Source organism: Haemaphysalis longicornis, unplaced genomic scaffold, assembly GCF_048455015.1.
Source record: "Haemaphysalis longicornis isolate Haplotype H1 unplaced genomic scaffold, Haemaphysalis longicornis Haplotype H1 scaffold_6, whole genome shotgun sequence".
Classification (NCBI taxonomy): domain Eukaryota; kingdom Metazoa; phylum Arthropoda; class Arachnida; order Ixodida; family Ixodidae; genus Haemaphysalis; species Haemaphysalis longicornis.
In genome coordinates, this window is record NW_027526407.1 from 159,287,187 (window position 1) to 159,302,497 (window position 15,311).

At 45.2% G+C, this 15,311-nt stretch overlaps 1 long non-coding RNA gene across 1 annotated transcript; it reads left to right on the forward strand.

The window, feature by feature from the left end:
- The first annotated feature begins 9,555 nt into the window (after positions 1–9,555).
- Positions 9,556–14,874, forward strand: LOC144142023 (uncharacterized). The gene is made up of 3 exons (XR_013316795.1): positions 9,556–10,334; positions 11,244–11,385; positions 13,321–14,874. It is a non-coding gene; the product is annotated as an uncharacterized LOC144142023 (long non-coding RNA).
- The last annotated feature ends 437 nt before the right edge of the window (positions 14,875–15,311 follow it).

The window sequence follows — 15,311 nt, forward strand, 5'->3', positions numbered from 1 at the left end:
TGAATTTCGTCTTCAGGAAACCTCTAATGACGACGCGTAAGATTTGTGTAGATGAAACGAAAAAATATAACGGCCTCGAACAGGTGGTTAGTGCTGACACCAACCGCGAGAGAGAAACACGGCGCAGAATAGGCGTGGGTTGGGGAGTACTCGGAAAACATCCCTAAATAATCAAAAGTAAGCTGACTTTGTCACTCAAAAGAAAAATCTACAACCAGTGCATACTGCCGGTGACGACATACGGAAATCAAAACATGGCGCCCTCATAAACACCATGAAAGTAAACTTAGGTCAGCTCAATGGGCCATGCAACGGATAATGCTAGGAATGGCGCTCAGAGGCAGGAAACGAGGTATGGCGATCAGAGAACAAACTAGAGTGGAAGATATTATAGTTCAAATAAATAAAAAGAAATGCAATGGGGTTGGCCATGTATTGAAATGAGCCGACAACCGGTGAAAGATTACGGTAACAGAGTGGACACCAAGAGGTAGGTCTAAAAGAAGTGGAAGGCCATTAACCCGATGACGGGATGAAATGGAGAAAACCGGTGGCAAAATCTGGACTTGAGCCGCGCACGACAGGAGCAATTAAAGGTCAATAGACCTGAGCAGGCCGGGGCTAATGATGATGATGAAGAAATAAGATTCATAATGTCGCTTTGCTATATCAAAAATTTCTTGACGTGGTGCTTCATTTTCGGTGTGGTGTGTCCTCAAAGGCGATTTTCCGGCAGAAGCATTTGAACGACAATACCCAGTCTTGCTTTTTGAGGTCGTAAAAAACAGCCTCTCTTCCATTTTATGTTCGCATCTGTACTTGAAAATCTTCGTAGATTGTCTGCGTTGCTTTGTATATCCAAGTAATTCGAAATACGACTGGCCTCCTTCAGCGTAATTTCTCCCCTTTTATACACAATTGCGTTAATCGTTATAACAAGTCTTCGTGACACAAAGCGCGCTTCGTTGGAAGCAATCTTGCCTGGTTAATAGCCGGTTAATAGGCAGTTAGAAGAGGGGTTAATGGGCCTTTGTTGATAGGCGAAGCATGCGGACCATGATATGATTGATTGATTATAGGGTTTAACGCGCCGACGCAACGGAGGCGATGAGGCGCGCCGTAGTGGAGGGCTCCGGAATAATTTTGACCACCTCGGGATATTTAACGTGCGCCGAAATGTCGTACACATTGGAGTTTTTGCTTTTCGCCTCCATCAGAAAAGCGGCCGCCATGGCCGTGAATCGTACCCGTGACATCGTGCTCAGTAGCGCAAAGCCTTAGCCACTGAGCCACCGCGGCGGGTGGCATAAAACACTTCCATTAAAGTAAAATATTTTGTAGAAAGGTTTGCTCTAAAGAGGATATACTGGATTTACTGGAATGACGGTTGCCCTGTTCGGGGGATCAATGTCAAGCACTCCGCATTTTCTGAGTTTCTCGAAGGCAAACAAGAATTATAGCCTTGCGTTCTTCAGAAACATACGGACAATCTGACTATTTATACAGAGCACAAAACTCCTCGGGCACGGAAGTCTTAAAGTTAAAGCTGAAGGCTGGGCTAGTTGTTGGTGACTTGTGTGCATATTACCCGCGAAAAACACACGGACCAAGAAAGGATCAGACGGGACGATCACTAGTCTTTAACTGACAAATTCACATGCAAAATTCCCTTGCTAATGTAAATTTTTATGAAGCCATTTATTTTAACAGCCGGGAAGGTATATGTGTAAGTTCGTCTTCCATCGCAGTAACAGCTAAATGACTGGGCTTCCTGCAAGGGCACATTCGTGAGACGTCTCTTGCCGGGGTTTCGTTGCTCGCGACTCTGCTTCTCAGGTGCCGTCATAAGTAATTGGAACAAGAATTTGTCCATATCCCTAAGTATTTTTCTCGCTTGCCGGCATTACCGGCATGCAAAAAGAATTTTCATTACCAAGGGCTCCTTTAATTTCCCATCAATGCAGTCAGGCACATTCCAGAAGGAGAAATTCCCGTAAATTAACGAGACCTTGTTTCAATTACTTTTGATTGAACCTGGACATTGTTTTTATATATTGTCAATATTAGCCGGAACGTTTTAGTGTTATCACGTGTTAGGTATCCAGAGTGAACTTGTCAGTTGAAGATCGATCGTCTGCTCCACTCTAGCTCAATGTCTTTTCTCTGGTAATACGTACTCACTTAAGTCTACCTACGTGGTTTGAAGACTTTTTTACTGCTGCCCTTGTTTGCGTCTTTTTCTCCGCATTCGTTTCTTCGCCTTCGACAATTACTTGGACAAAGGAACAATTTAATCGGCAGGCAAAAAAAGCTTCACCCGACAGCTTCCCCACAATCGGAGCTGTCCGCGGTTTTCATGCACCCTTGCCATCACGTTCACCTGTCAGCCGGCACACGTCTGGCGAACTCTGGTTCCCTTCTTATATGGTGCCCAATTACAGCAATGGTAATGCATTCGGCAGTTCCTTTTAAAACCACGGCCTAAATATTACAAGAACCGAGACGTGTTTTAATTTATTTATAGCGAAGCTGTTTGGCAAACCGTAATTTTTTCTGTCCGCAGTTAAAATAACCAAGGAATTGCCGAGCGCACGCACGTGACCGCGGGACACGTGGCGAACGCCCGGAAATTAAAAATACCAAGAAACTGCCGAGCGCTTACATGTGTGTGCCTTCCGACGACCGCCGAGCGTCAGCTGCGCACGATTGTCAAGCCAGGCAAACCGACTTACGGAGATCGGGCAAGATTGCGGCGACCACCCAGCAGTTATAGAACCCAAGAAAATGCCTACAGAGTAGAGAGAGAGAGAGAGAGAGAGAGAGAGAGAGAGAGAGAGAGAAGCTCTTTATTAAAGGAGGAAAGGCAGAGAGGTTTGCCAACACGCGTACGCCGACATGCTACTCTGCAGGAAGGGGAACGGGGAAAAGACAGCTGAGTAGTAAAAAGAAGAGTAGTAGGCGAAAGAGGGAAAAAAAAGAGAGGGTCATATAAAGGGACATGCGGCGTAGCATAGAATGACCGCTTCAGGGGGGCTATAAAGTCTCGGTGACGCCAATATCTTCAAGATGCCCAAATAACGCATCCAGGACTTTCCGTTGAGATGACGGAGAATTCCATAGTCCAAGTAGCAGGCTCAGCGTAATTGGTCCAGGGTGAAGACATGTGATCCTTTGCTCTAACCGACTCCTTGCGTCAGTGTAGGCGGAGCACTCTAGCAGGACATGATCGACGGTTTCGGGGGCGCCACAGTTGTCGCATAGTGGGCTTGTACTTTGGCATATGCGATGTAAGTAGGCATTAGTGAACGACACATTAAGTCGCAGTCTATGAAACAGTGTTTCCCGCCGGCGAGGTAGTCGTTCTGGCAGCCTCAGTCTTATCTGTGGGTCAATTGAGTACAGAAAATTATGATGATGTTCCGGAAGGGTCCATAAGCGGTTTCTTTCTGCTAGAGCTAGGGCCTTGGTCATAGTTGAGGCATTATTTTTTGTAAAGAAAATCTTTCTTTTGTTTTTCATTTCTAGGCCCCTGGGTGCAGCCGCATCTGCTCTCTGATTTCCTAGGACACCACAGTGTCCAGGGAGCCACTGAAGGGTTACGCGATGGCCAGCAGCGTAAGCGAGATGGTGCGGGTATTTTACTTTGCGCTGGATGTGGTCGTGGATGCTGAAGCAGCTAGCACGTCGGAGGCTTTGTAGGGCGGCTTTCGAGTTTGTGAATATGGTCCAGTGTGTCGGTGGCTGAGGAAGTATGTACCGGATGGCTTCTTTAATTCCATAAAGATCAGCTAGCGTGGACGAAGTCGCTCGCTCAAGCCGGCATGACAGTGATTTGTTAGCTGACGGAATAAAAACTCCTGAAGAACTGCGCTCAGATGTTGCCGATCCATTTGTAAAAATATGGTTCGTTGCGGATTAAACTTTTTGAATATGAGCAAGTGTAACCTGAAACAGGACAGTTTGGGATATGCGCTTTTTTGAATCAATTCCAGGTATAGAATGTTTTATGGTAACAGGTGACAAAGTCCATGGCGGAAAACCCAGGGGTATGGTCTGCGGTGCTTGATCTGGACGGAAGCATCAACTGCCCTTATTGTTCGTCCAAAGCTGGAAGCGTCTTGATCCGCACTGCGAGCCAGGAAACGGGTTGTGGCATGTAGTCTGTACCTCAAGTAATTTCGTAGCGTCTCTTGAAGCCGTAACACATCCATGGGCAGGCACCCAGCTTCTGCAAGGGTCCCACAACATGACGAGCCTGCAGGGAGGCCAAGGCATTTCCTGAGACAGTTTTTTCTTGCAGCCCAGCTGTTTTCTGCTTGTCGGGGACAGTGTCTGCAGGACGGGAAGGCTATAGCGCAAGATACCATCAACATATGCCTTGAAGAGGAGCACCGCAGAGCGACATTCACTGCCCCAGCGAGTGCCACAAAGATATGCAATAATTTGGGAAGCTGCTAAAATTCGCGTGCGTAATCTTTTTACTTCTGGGGACCAGGAGAGGTTTCTGTCTATGACAATGCCAAGGTATCTTTGGGTGCGTACGTAATGCAGAGACCGGCCACTGAGGATTAAAGGGTATCGGTCCATTCTCTTGCGGGTGAACGCCATTGCGACACTTTTTTCGGAGGAAAGATGGAGTCCTGTCGGCGATAGGTATGCCGCTATTCTTGAAAGAGCCTTCTGTAGCTTCTGCTGTGTGATCCGACGCGATCTTGAAGCACTCCAAACACGGATATACCCGCGTAGAGTGTGACTTTGACACCCCGGGGAAGAACGCGTTTAAGGTGAATAAGCGTAAGATTAAACAGCAGCGGGCTTAAGACTGCTCCTTGAGGGACGCCTCTATTTACGTCGTAGCATGGTGTGGGGTCTTCTGTGCACATGAAAAGTTTCCGTCCGTCGAGATAGTTCGCAATCCATGCATATAGCCTCCCTCCTAAGCCGAGTGCAATAAGAGATGCTAAGATAGCATCATGGTAAACCGAGTCAAATGCTGACTTGATGTCTAAAAACACTGCAGTTGGGATATGGTCAGAATTTAGTTCTTCTTCTAAAGATGATACGAATGCAATTATGTTGTCAATGGCCGATCGATTCTGTAGAAAGCCGTTCATTTCAGGGGGGTAAAGTTTCCTGGTTTCGACATACCAATTCATCCTTTTGAATATCATTTTTTTCCATTATTTTCCAATGCAGCTGAGTAGGGCAATCGGTCGAAAAGAGTCATAACGTGTCAATGGCTTTACAGGCTTCAGAACGGAAGTAATCTTCGCTAGCTTCCAATCAGGAGAAACGATTCCATGCAGCCACGTAGCGGTATAGTACTTCAAGAGACGCAAGGGAGAGTGGTGTGATAAATGCGAAATAGCCTCATAAGTAACTTCATCGTAACCAGGAGAAGAGCGTTTTTTTGACATCGGAAATAGCCGCATTAAGTTCTTGTATCGAGAATGGGTGATCTAGCGCAGGCACAGCAGCTGGAGGGGGACGGAAATTATTGAACTGTGGGCGCGTCCTTGCGGATGTGGTGGCGGACAGCAGCTTGCAATATTCTTCAGCGGCTTCTCTCTGAGAAATATTCTCATGCAATGACAGCGCGCTGAATGGGCGTTGTTGCGAGATGTTGTTACGCATGCTCTTTACTACACGCCAGATGTGCGACAAAGGCTTCCGATCATCCTATTTCGCGCAATACTCTTGCCAGCGCTGCCTGTTTAACTTCTCTAAATGGCGCCTCACGTGTCTGTGAGCCCTACGTGCGTGCTGTATGTCTTCCAAAGTTTTGGTACGTCGAGCCTTGCGCTCTGCACGCCTGCGAATGGCTCGTAGCCTCTCATACTCCTCATCATTTCTGACATTTGTAGGCCTTTTCATAACACGCGATGATTCCCGCAGGCAGCGAGCAATTATAGGAATTATGTCGTCATCGCTAGTTGATGCTGTAATGCTATGACCCACGCTCTCTTCATAGGCCTCCAAGTTAGTGCACTTGACCTTCGCTCCTTCTCGGAGCGCATCTTTGTCAAGGTAAGAAAGCAAGACTGGGTAGTTGTCGCTTCCCCTTGTTTCCAGGTCTGTGCACCAGAAGAATTTTGCAGCCCAGCTGCTTGAAATAAAAGAGACGTCAATGCAGCTGCTCACTTTCTCGTTTTTCATGTAAGTGATGCTGCCGTCGTTAAGAGGATGAACAGAGTACTTGATCAGCAGCTCAGCTAGCCCCGCTCCCCGGGAATGTGTAAGTGCGCTGCCCCAGATCTCATGATGCGCATTAAAGTCACCGCAAACTAGATAAGGCGAGGACGTGCCAGTAATAATATTTTCTAACCGCGAGGCGTCAAAGTGGTTGCTTGGCTCTATGTAAGCAGCAATTAAAGTGAAGCACTGGGTACCAATTCTGGTTTTCGCACAGACGTATTCTTCGGATTCATGAGCAGGCACAGCAACGCTTGCTACTGGCACATCATGACGGGCGGCAATAAAATGTTGACTTGGGCCGTTTAAGCGCTGCGAATGAAGCAATTGATAATTCTTTAACTTAAAATGTTCTTCAACTCGAGATTCAGATATAATAATCAACGGAAATTGATATGTCCGCACAAGCTGGCGAAAATCAGCTAGTTTCGAGCGTAGGCCACGTGACTTCGTGTGGGCTTGCCTCGAGGCAACCGTCTAGCATCCCCGGCACAAGTTTGTGAAGTCAAGCCCTTCACTTAGGGAGATTAGCCAAGATTGGCCAAGAAACTCCAGCTTTCGCTGTACTTTTGGCAACACTTGCTCGCAGCGAAAAAGGCATGCCATAGCATACCTTTCCAAGGAGATTACGATTGATTATTACTCCCAAAAAATTAAAGAAATTCATGCTTACAGCTACAAAGACGGTATAAGGGTCATTTCGGCTGCGAAGAAGACGCAAATGGGCTGCAATCGTGGACTCAAACCTTCGTGGTGGTCGTGAAAGTTGCGCACAGCCTCGCTACCTTCAAGTCTGACTCTTTAGGGTGACCTTGCTTTATTTTTATTTATTTTCTCTTTACAGCAGTAGTCACCTTGATACCATAGTGTGTACGAATAGTACGCCTACTTTTCGTGTTCGGTGAGACATCTAAGGTTTTGGCCTTCTAAGGCAAAAATTACTCCAGCCTCACTAAGTCAACGTCGAGAACGCCAACGTTAGCAGCAAAGTTGCCTCGCGCTCCCTAATCTGAAGGGTGAGCTTCGTAGAACTTTTGAATACTAGCAGATCGATTTCCGTTAGCGCCATTTTATTTTTGCCGTGCTCCACTCATTCCACCATCTATTGAAACTTTTTGTTACATTTGAATTTGGAACACGGACACGAGAGGGTGCCATGAGCACATTTGGTATTTAGAGGTCGAAACATCTTTCAAGGCGTATTTTTATTTGAGACACCGCAAAAATCAAGCAGCAATGTATTTTTAATAAAAGAAGAGTGCTAATATCGCTTATGTACTGATGCTTGGCCTCAAATGTACCTATTGATTTCTTGTTGCTCAACAATGTTGAGACGCATAAACATTGCCCCAAGATTTAGTAGTTGAGAACTAGTTTGCCTATATAAATGTTTCGGTTAAAGTATTCTTTCTGCACGTGTGCTTTCCGCATCCCCCTCCTCTATAGACTATGGCCTCTCCACACCACTGCACCCGTGTTTCCATGCCTTCTCCAATGAAAGGTTCGAACGAGAACAGCTTCACTGTTGATACAATTGAGCGCGTTTTTGTGTTTCTTGCTAACTTTGAACATTTACGGATATGCGGGCAACAAAACGCAGTTGTAAGTAGCAGAGCGGTATTTTGTGCTTGTTGGTTAGGCAATCGTGGAATAGTGAATAGTGCACGGATAAACATGGGCCGAAGCAGCGGTAAGAGATAAGCTGCTTCACTCACGGCTCCCGTTCTTTCAAACAACTACAGACAGCATGTGCTAGGCTTACGCCGATATTAGATGGAGTCATTCTTTCGACACAGAATGTGTTTCTGCCCGCTCTGCGAACCTGAGCTTTGTTTAAACAGGCATACCGCACACGAGCTTGCGCATTGTTCTGCTTACCATCGCCAACATTGAGTCTATTAAATTTGGATTTTTGAAAAAAAAAATGCCGCCACAGCCGCACTGCTCATGCTCGAAGGTCGTGGTATGGGGATAAATGGCACATAATGTGTCAGAACCCATCGTCTCAGATCATATAATAACGCCTGCGTCGATGTCATGTAATTATCCATACGGCTACTACATATTGTCGCGTGGATTATGCGTAAGCAGAGCAATCCCCCTTTGAAGGTTTGTACTGGTAAATGTGGTTGGTACGATCTCTGAGTGAGAGATACGTGCCATGTCCCTTGGTCAGCCGGGCAGCACGAAGACTACGACTTAAACGTATGCCTGGGCCCCGCGTGCTTGGTTCCGTCAGCCATTATTTGCTGAGATCTGACCTGTTGTCCCGCCTCTCCCTTTTAATCCCCGCGCTTTACAAATCTGTGCACTGCCATACAACGATTTCGCCTGCGTCTATCGGGACGCAGTAATATGTGACCCTGGTTACCGAGGAGGTGTTTATTGGCTAACCTAAACATTTTTCTGGCTGTGTAGAACGGTGCTAGCCACTCCCCTCCTCCTCACTTCCGCATACCCTCTTTATTCCGCCACCTGTTCGTGTACAAAGCTTCCTATTTTGATATTATAATTTTAATGTCTCCTTAGCACTTCGTCTCTATTTATAAGTGAAGCCGACCTTTGGGATACTGTGTGTAACCTTGGTCTTTGTAAGACGTCTGCGGCTTACCTCAGCTAACCTTCACTGCAAACCAAAACAAGCCGGAAATGGAGTTTTTAACAAGCGATGTGCCGTAGAAACTCCCGCAGGAACAAATTTACTTCCTAGGTATGGCGTAAAAATGTGGATTACCCGCATTTTTATTCCAGTGGCCAATATGAGGAGTAGAACAGTGAATTAAGAACGTTAGCAGGAGCGATTCGCCCGGTTGGGTAAAAATCAATTATGAGTGCTCTAATCGCCGCCATGATGCGAAACTAATTAGACCATTGCCTACTTCGAGCGGACAAAATACAGCGGTGACGGAAGCGAAAAGGTAGGTAGATGAGGTCGGAGAAGAGGGTAGTGATATTTCAGAGAAAGCGTCATGCAAGACAAGAAAATGAACGCAACTCGTTTGCGTTTCTTCGTACTTCTGGGCAGAGCCACACACGAGTATGCAAAAGATCCTATGATCCTATGAAAGATTAAACGCATATGGTGGGGCCCACGATGGTGACGTGGTTCGAACCCGAATGGTTTTTATTCAATTTCGGATAATAATGACGGGTTGGTAAACAATCCGGGCATGTCAGTCGACACCTAAGGCCACGCAATTCAAAAAAAAAAAATTGTCACGCCCCTATGGAGGAGAACCGAGTTTGCCTTAGCATGACGCATGCCTGCCGGGCATAACAAGGGATATCATTTTTCAGAAGAGCACTGCACACACTTTTTTGTTGGTAGTAACTTTGTATCATAATCAAGGGTAAGATGGGCATAACAAGGGATATCATTTTTCAGAAGAGCACCACACACACTTTTTTGTTGGTAGTAACTTTGTATCATAATCAAGGGTAAGATCATACACAAAAATTTCTGGAATCATCTGACACTCGATTTTGACACGGAGCCTCCAGCTACAGAAAAAAATTTACTGTGGTTTTGCGTGACGGATACTCCTACACTCACGTTAACATTGACTAAGGCAGGTGTGTGTGGCCTGCAGAGTTGGTAAGTTTGCAAGAATAACGTTTCAATTTCAACTTTTTTTTGACGTGCAATCATAAGTAATTTCGTGCCATGGGCGATGTTTACATTAGCTAACCACACTAGTAGCGGCTGCTGTTGCAAATTACCTTACGCAACAATCTTGGTTGTCAGCACGCTGACACAGAATATTAAGGTGTCGGATTACGGATGACTGTATCTCAGTCGCCCATTTTAGAAATACTGCAAAAAAAATTGTTTTGCGACCCAGTGAAGGACTTTCCTGTATGACGAGCTGTGTTATGGCAGATCACTATACTTGATGACACAGCCTGCTACAAATTATCTTTGGATGTAACACCATGAGGGAAATGTGTGGAAGTATCTGCAAGCATAATTGAAACAGTGTATGCCTCTACGGCATGAATTCATTATTTTCTGACACGATTTTCATCTGCCGATCCTGATACATGATACAGAGTTAAATGACTTGATATATCTTGAAGCAGGGCAGCATGTGCTGTACAAGAAACAACTGCAGCTGGCAAGCAAGTTGGCCGCTCCAGCAGAAGTGAGTATTGCCACCGCTAATTAGCTGCACTTTTTCTATGAAAGTGAGCCACCATTGTGGGGCAGAGGCAGTGTAAGGCTTTGCATCATTGACTGTGTGCCCACTTACTTGAATAGGTTGAAAACTTGCACATGTTCTGAACGAACCGCATGCAACCTTGAAAAGGGTAACGCATGTTTGTCTCAAACAAACCTGGCAGGACCTGGCAGGCGAAAATAGACATGAATCACGGTTTAATTTCTGAACATACTGGGAATGCTGCACTTTTTTCTGTCCAAACGTGGAACAAAATCATGGAGAAAACTTTCTTGCAGGCACCTTCTGGGGCTGTGCATATGCCTTCCTTTTAATTTTTAGGTTGTCTGGGAACTTGATCGCTTCAACCCCTTCCGTCCCTACTGGGAACCAGTACTGGGAACGTGATCGCTTCCGTCTTGATAGTTGCGATAACCACATGGTGCAGTCAGTGCCAGAATTATGAATGACAAGGAACTGTAGCTGGTGCGTGTATGTGATGCATATGAGTATGTGAGTATGTGAGTATGTGACGCTTGAATATGTGAGTGTATTGTTCTACCACGGCCATGAGTAAATGCAGCTTGCTAAAGGGTTAGATTTATGGAGGTGTGGGGAGTGAGAAAAAACACGGCCGTGACACTGAAAGAGGGGAAGAGTTTTGAATACATTGTACACAGACATGCGTATGCCTCGTGTTTGTGCCTGCATATACACACGTGCGTGGTGTGTGCATGCGCATGTACATACATACATACATAATGGGAATACTCCCATCGCTTTGTTGCGATGCTGACATGTTCATAACCAGTTTTCTTGGAAGAACTGACTGAATATGATGTCGAATGAATAAAAAGCACTTTTGACGCGGGTTGTGTAATTTTGCGGCGCAAGCTGGATTGCTCCACAGGCGAGTTGTGTCCAAGTGCACACAGCAGCGCCTGGAGGGGGCCAATGGTCAGCGTCCCAGTGTGACAGGGCGCCAGCAGCTTGCTGACATGGTGCTGAATCGGCCGACCGTTGGCCTGATGATTAGGTGAGTACAACAGGGATGAGCCAGGAAAGCTCCGAGGCTAACCGCCCTACAGTTGAGCGCCTCCACTGACACGGAGAGTGTTCAGCCACTGCTCCCACCTTGGCTGGTCTTTTGGCATTGAATGGTACGGTACTTGGTCGTCCCGAATGCGATTGATTGATTGATTGATTGTAGCGTCTAACGCGCCGACGCAACGCAGGCGATGAGGCGCGCCGTAGTGGAGGGCTCCGGATTAATTTTGACCACCTGGGGATCTTTAACGTGCGCCGAAATCTCGTACACACGGGCGTTTTTGCTTTTCGCCTCCATCAGAAAAGCGGCCGCCGCGGCCGGGAATCGAACCCGCGACCTTGTGCTCAGCAGCGCAACGCCTTAGCCACTGAGCCACCGCGGCGGGTCGTCGTCCCGAATGCGCTGAGCGGTGCTGAAAGTTTTACAGAAATAGGATTTAGCGCAGTGAAAGACACGGACGGTGAAAAAAACGAGACTTCAGTAATATGAACCAACTCGCCCAGCAACACCTCTTACTGGCAGTTTTACCCGGCCCACTTTGGTGCTGACAACTTGGCAGGAATATCGCAAGCCAATTCTCGAAGTAGCGAGTGCGCGAAACCCAAGATAGCAACACAAGCTAAGCATGTCTTTGCAGAGAACCAAAACCAGAATTGTGGTTTTATTTTGGTTCAAAAGGTTAAGAAGCAAAAGGGTAGGTATTATTATCCCATCCCTCATGCAAACAATGATGCAGGTTCAAGGGAGAGAGTAAATGTCTGAAAAGTATACACAGAAAGCATTGCAGACAGGAAATGCCGTCCGAATGGTAACATCTGAAGTTTACTGAAAAAAAAAACACATATATACCGAGAAACATTCCAAAACTCTTGACCGTCCTTCATTTCCGTATGTTCCAGCTGAAGGTTTTTCCGTAACCATGACCCAACTCGCCCAGTCTAAAGCAATACTACGAAATGCAGAACTCTTAGGGATACCAACAATGAAAACATTTATTTGAACATTTGGTTGCAGCCCGCACTGAACGTACAGCTTCTGATTGATTCTAGTCATGAAAATATTGGGTGGAAAGTTTGTGTATATATTTTTAGAGTGCCAATTTAGCATTGATTCAGTGCCAAGATGCCTTAATTGCTGAGAAATTGCTGTTCAAATGCTCAGCAAACGTGACGCAAGCTGCAGTCGCTGTTTGCATCATGATAAACCGGAACCAAGTGAAGCAACGGTGAAGCAACGGTGATATAGAAGCAACTGAATACAACATAACCACGTACCAAGCAGTTGGGTCAGTTTCGGTCAAATCGCTCATGTTTTCCCAAACTCCCCTGTCATTTGCAGTTCGAGACCACTGTGCAAAATGTTTCTCCATTGGACCCGTGATCAGTATTTACGCTTCATTGAAGAAACACATTGACCTTTTGAGGTCCCGCAAGTGTTGGCGTGGAATGAACTGCTCGAGCATAGCTCGCGTGCTTCCTTGAAAAGCGGTACTGCCACCCCAAGTATGGACGAGTAGCACCATCCAGCGGCAGCCAAGGAAGAATTGCGCGCGTCATGCCATTTGAGCCCTTCCGCTGAAGTTGTGCGTTCTTGCTATTTTCAACAATATTTAAAAAAAATCCCGGTGTAAGAGGGGAATAATAGTGTACTCCGTGAGCTAATCAAGCTACCTAGAGAGACATGCATTTTAACTTTACTGTCATTGTAAGTTGCGCTCGAGTGTATTGTGTGGTAGCGATATCTTTTGTATTCCTGCAAAAGCCAAAAGTGTCAATACACTTTGCATTACTAATTCAAGTACTGAAATTCGCAAGGAACCTAGCCTAACCATTTTATACAACACCGAATTAACAAAGTTCATTTAACCATAGTGTCTGTTCTGAATTTTATTTGTGGGACATTTTTTTCTGTTTGCTTTTCCAGGCAGATGTTCCCCTGACTCCCTGCTTGCTGTCCGTGAACGGGGAAGTTAGCCTCCACATCGATGGCCAGCGTGTCTTGACTGCATCATCTTTACTCGGAGGACTGTGTAGTCTGTTTGCGTCGTTCTGGTTTTTCAACATTCAGCATCCCTAGAAGGCACACAGAGTTGCAACGTTTCTGGAACATGCCTTTAAGGGCTTTGCCAGCACCAAACCACGTGTGAAGGCATGAAATTTTACCGCATCGAAATCAATCACTAATACTGCAGTTGTTTTCAGTCCTGTACATCGGAATGCAGTCAAAAAGAATTGTGTACTATGTTTCTCACTCTTTCTTTCTTTACTGAACAGGGGATGCTTGCCGGGCCATTCTGTATGCTTATCATACAACTATCTTTTAGTGAAGCTATTATATTAACGAACTATCTTTAGGTTAAACAATTATTTAAATAATGTTGGCAACTGGGGCAAAATGAATCAATTAAAAGTTATCATAAACACACGAATTTCATGGCGTTTTTTTCGCACTCTAAAGAAGCTGTCGCGATACCACCCATTCTGTTCTATATCCTTGCAATCAACCCGTCAGACTAGGTCACTATTTTTGGCGCATTTGTGTCTTGATCAAAACGCAGTGGTATTTTCCGCAACACATTTTTCGCCCTTTTATTACTCATTTATCCATAGCCATCGCATTGATTTCGTCACCTACATCATTTATCTCTTTTGCCTTCACCCCCTAAAAATGAAGCACTGTGCATGATTACTTTTTTCCATCTGGAGCCCCTGTCTTGAACTATTACCGTCCCCTTCTTGTGTTGCCATTAGCACATGAGTTTGAACTTAGAAAGTTCAAACACATGTATTTCATTGTCGGTGGTATTTCGGTGGTATTTCATTATCGGTATTTCATTTCTGTGGTATTCCATTTTTGGTGTAGAACCTTCGGATACGTTCGTATGTATGGACCTTTTTAATAGAAAGTGCGCTCGCTTTTCACATCACTCTAAACTATAACTTCTTCAACTGAAAACCAGCTGGGGGAAACATACAGCTTGATCCTCAGCAATCGCTTTGTGGAGCTCGTTACCTTTCAGCATCAAATCGTTACAGAGCTCTCGCTTATTTCACCACCAATTGAAAAAAATGTTTTGTAGTAAACCACTGCTGCCATTTTTTTCACTTTGTGTACTGAATACTGATGCATACTGATAAGTTCTGATATGTACTGACGCGTTCTTGATCCGCTAGTGTTGTGTAATGCTTTCCCTTACCATGCGGTTGTGTTTGTGCCTATCTTTGTTTTTTGCTTATTTCCAGTTCTTGCAATAATATTGTTTGTATGGTTTGTTCAACTAGAATTGTATTGTTGTGTTCTATTCCTAACTGGCCTGTTATTTAGCAATGTGCCATTTTTGCTTTCTTTTTTTTCAGTTTTTACTATTTTCAGTTTTCAGTTTTTACAGTTACTGACTCAGTTTTTACTTCGGATCTTCCTTGTCTACTCCACCTACCCTGTAAATTTGTATGCGAAAGTTCCTTTGAAATAAACCGAAAACGGAGAAAAACCGTGTGAAATCAATACTCCCGCAGGGTACTAGAAATTCTCCGTCATGGCATTGAAAAAACTCATTTCGAAAGGCAAACAAAACCCCCCAAACTTTCGTAAAACTCAATCCAAATGAAATAAATGCTTCCCTTGAACCTCCTAAAAACGCCCCTAAAGTTACTTATGTACTTCCCACGGGAGACAAAATAGACTCCTACTCAACCGCCTAAATATTTCATAAACATCACTCAAAACCGCGCTTCAGGGAGTAAACAAAATGATCTCCTGAATTCTCCCAAATATTTTTAGAACTCCCTAAATACCGCCTTTCTATCGCCTAAAAACACCTGTTTTGAAGAGGTAAAGAAAACTTCCATGTTCCACGTAGTAAAAAAACTCCTACAAGGAGGACCACTAGAGGACAGGCGATTAAAACGTCTTCG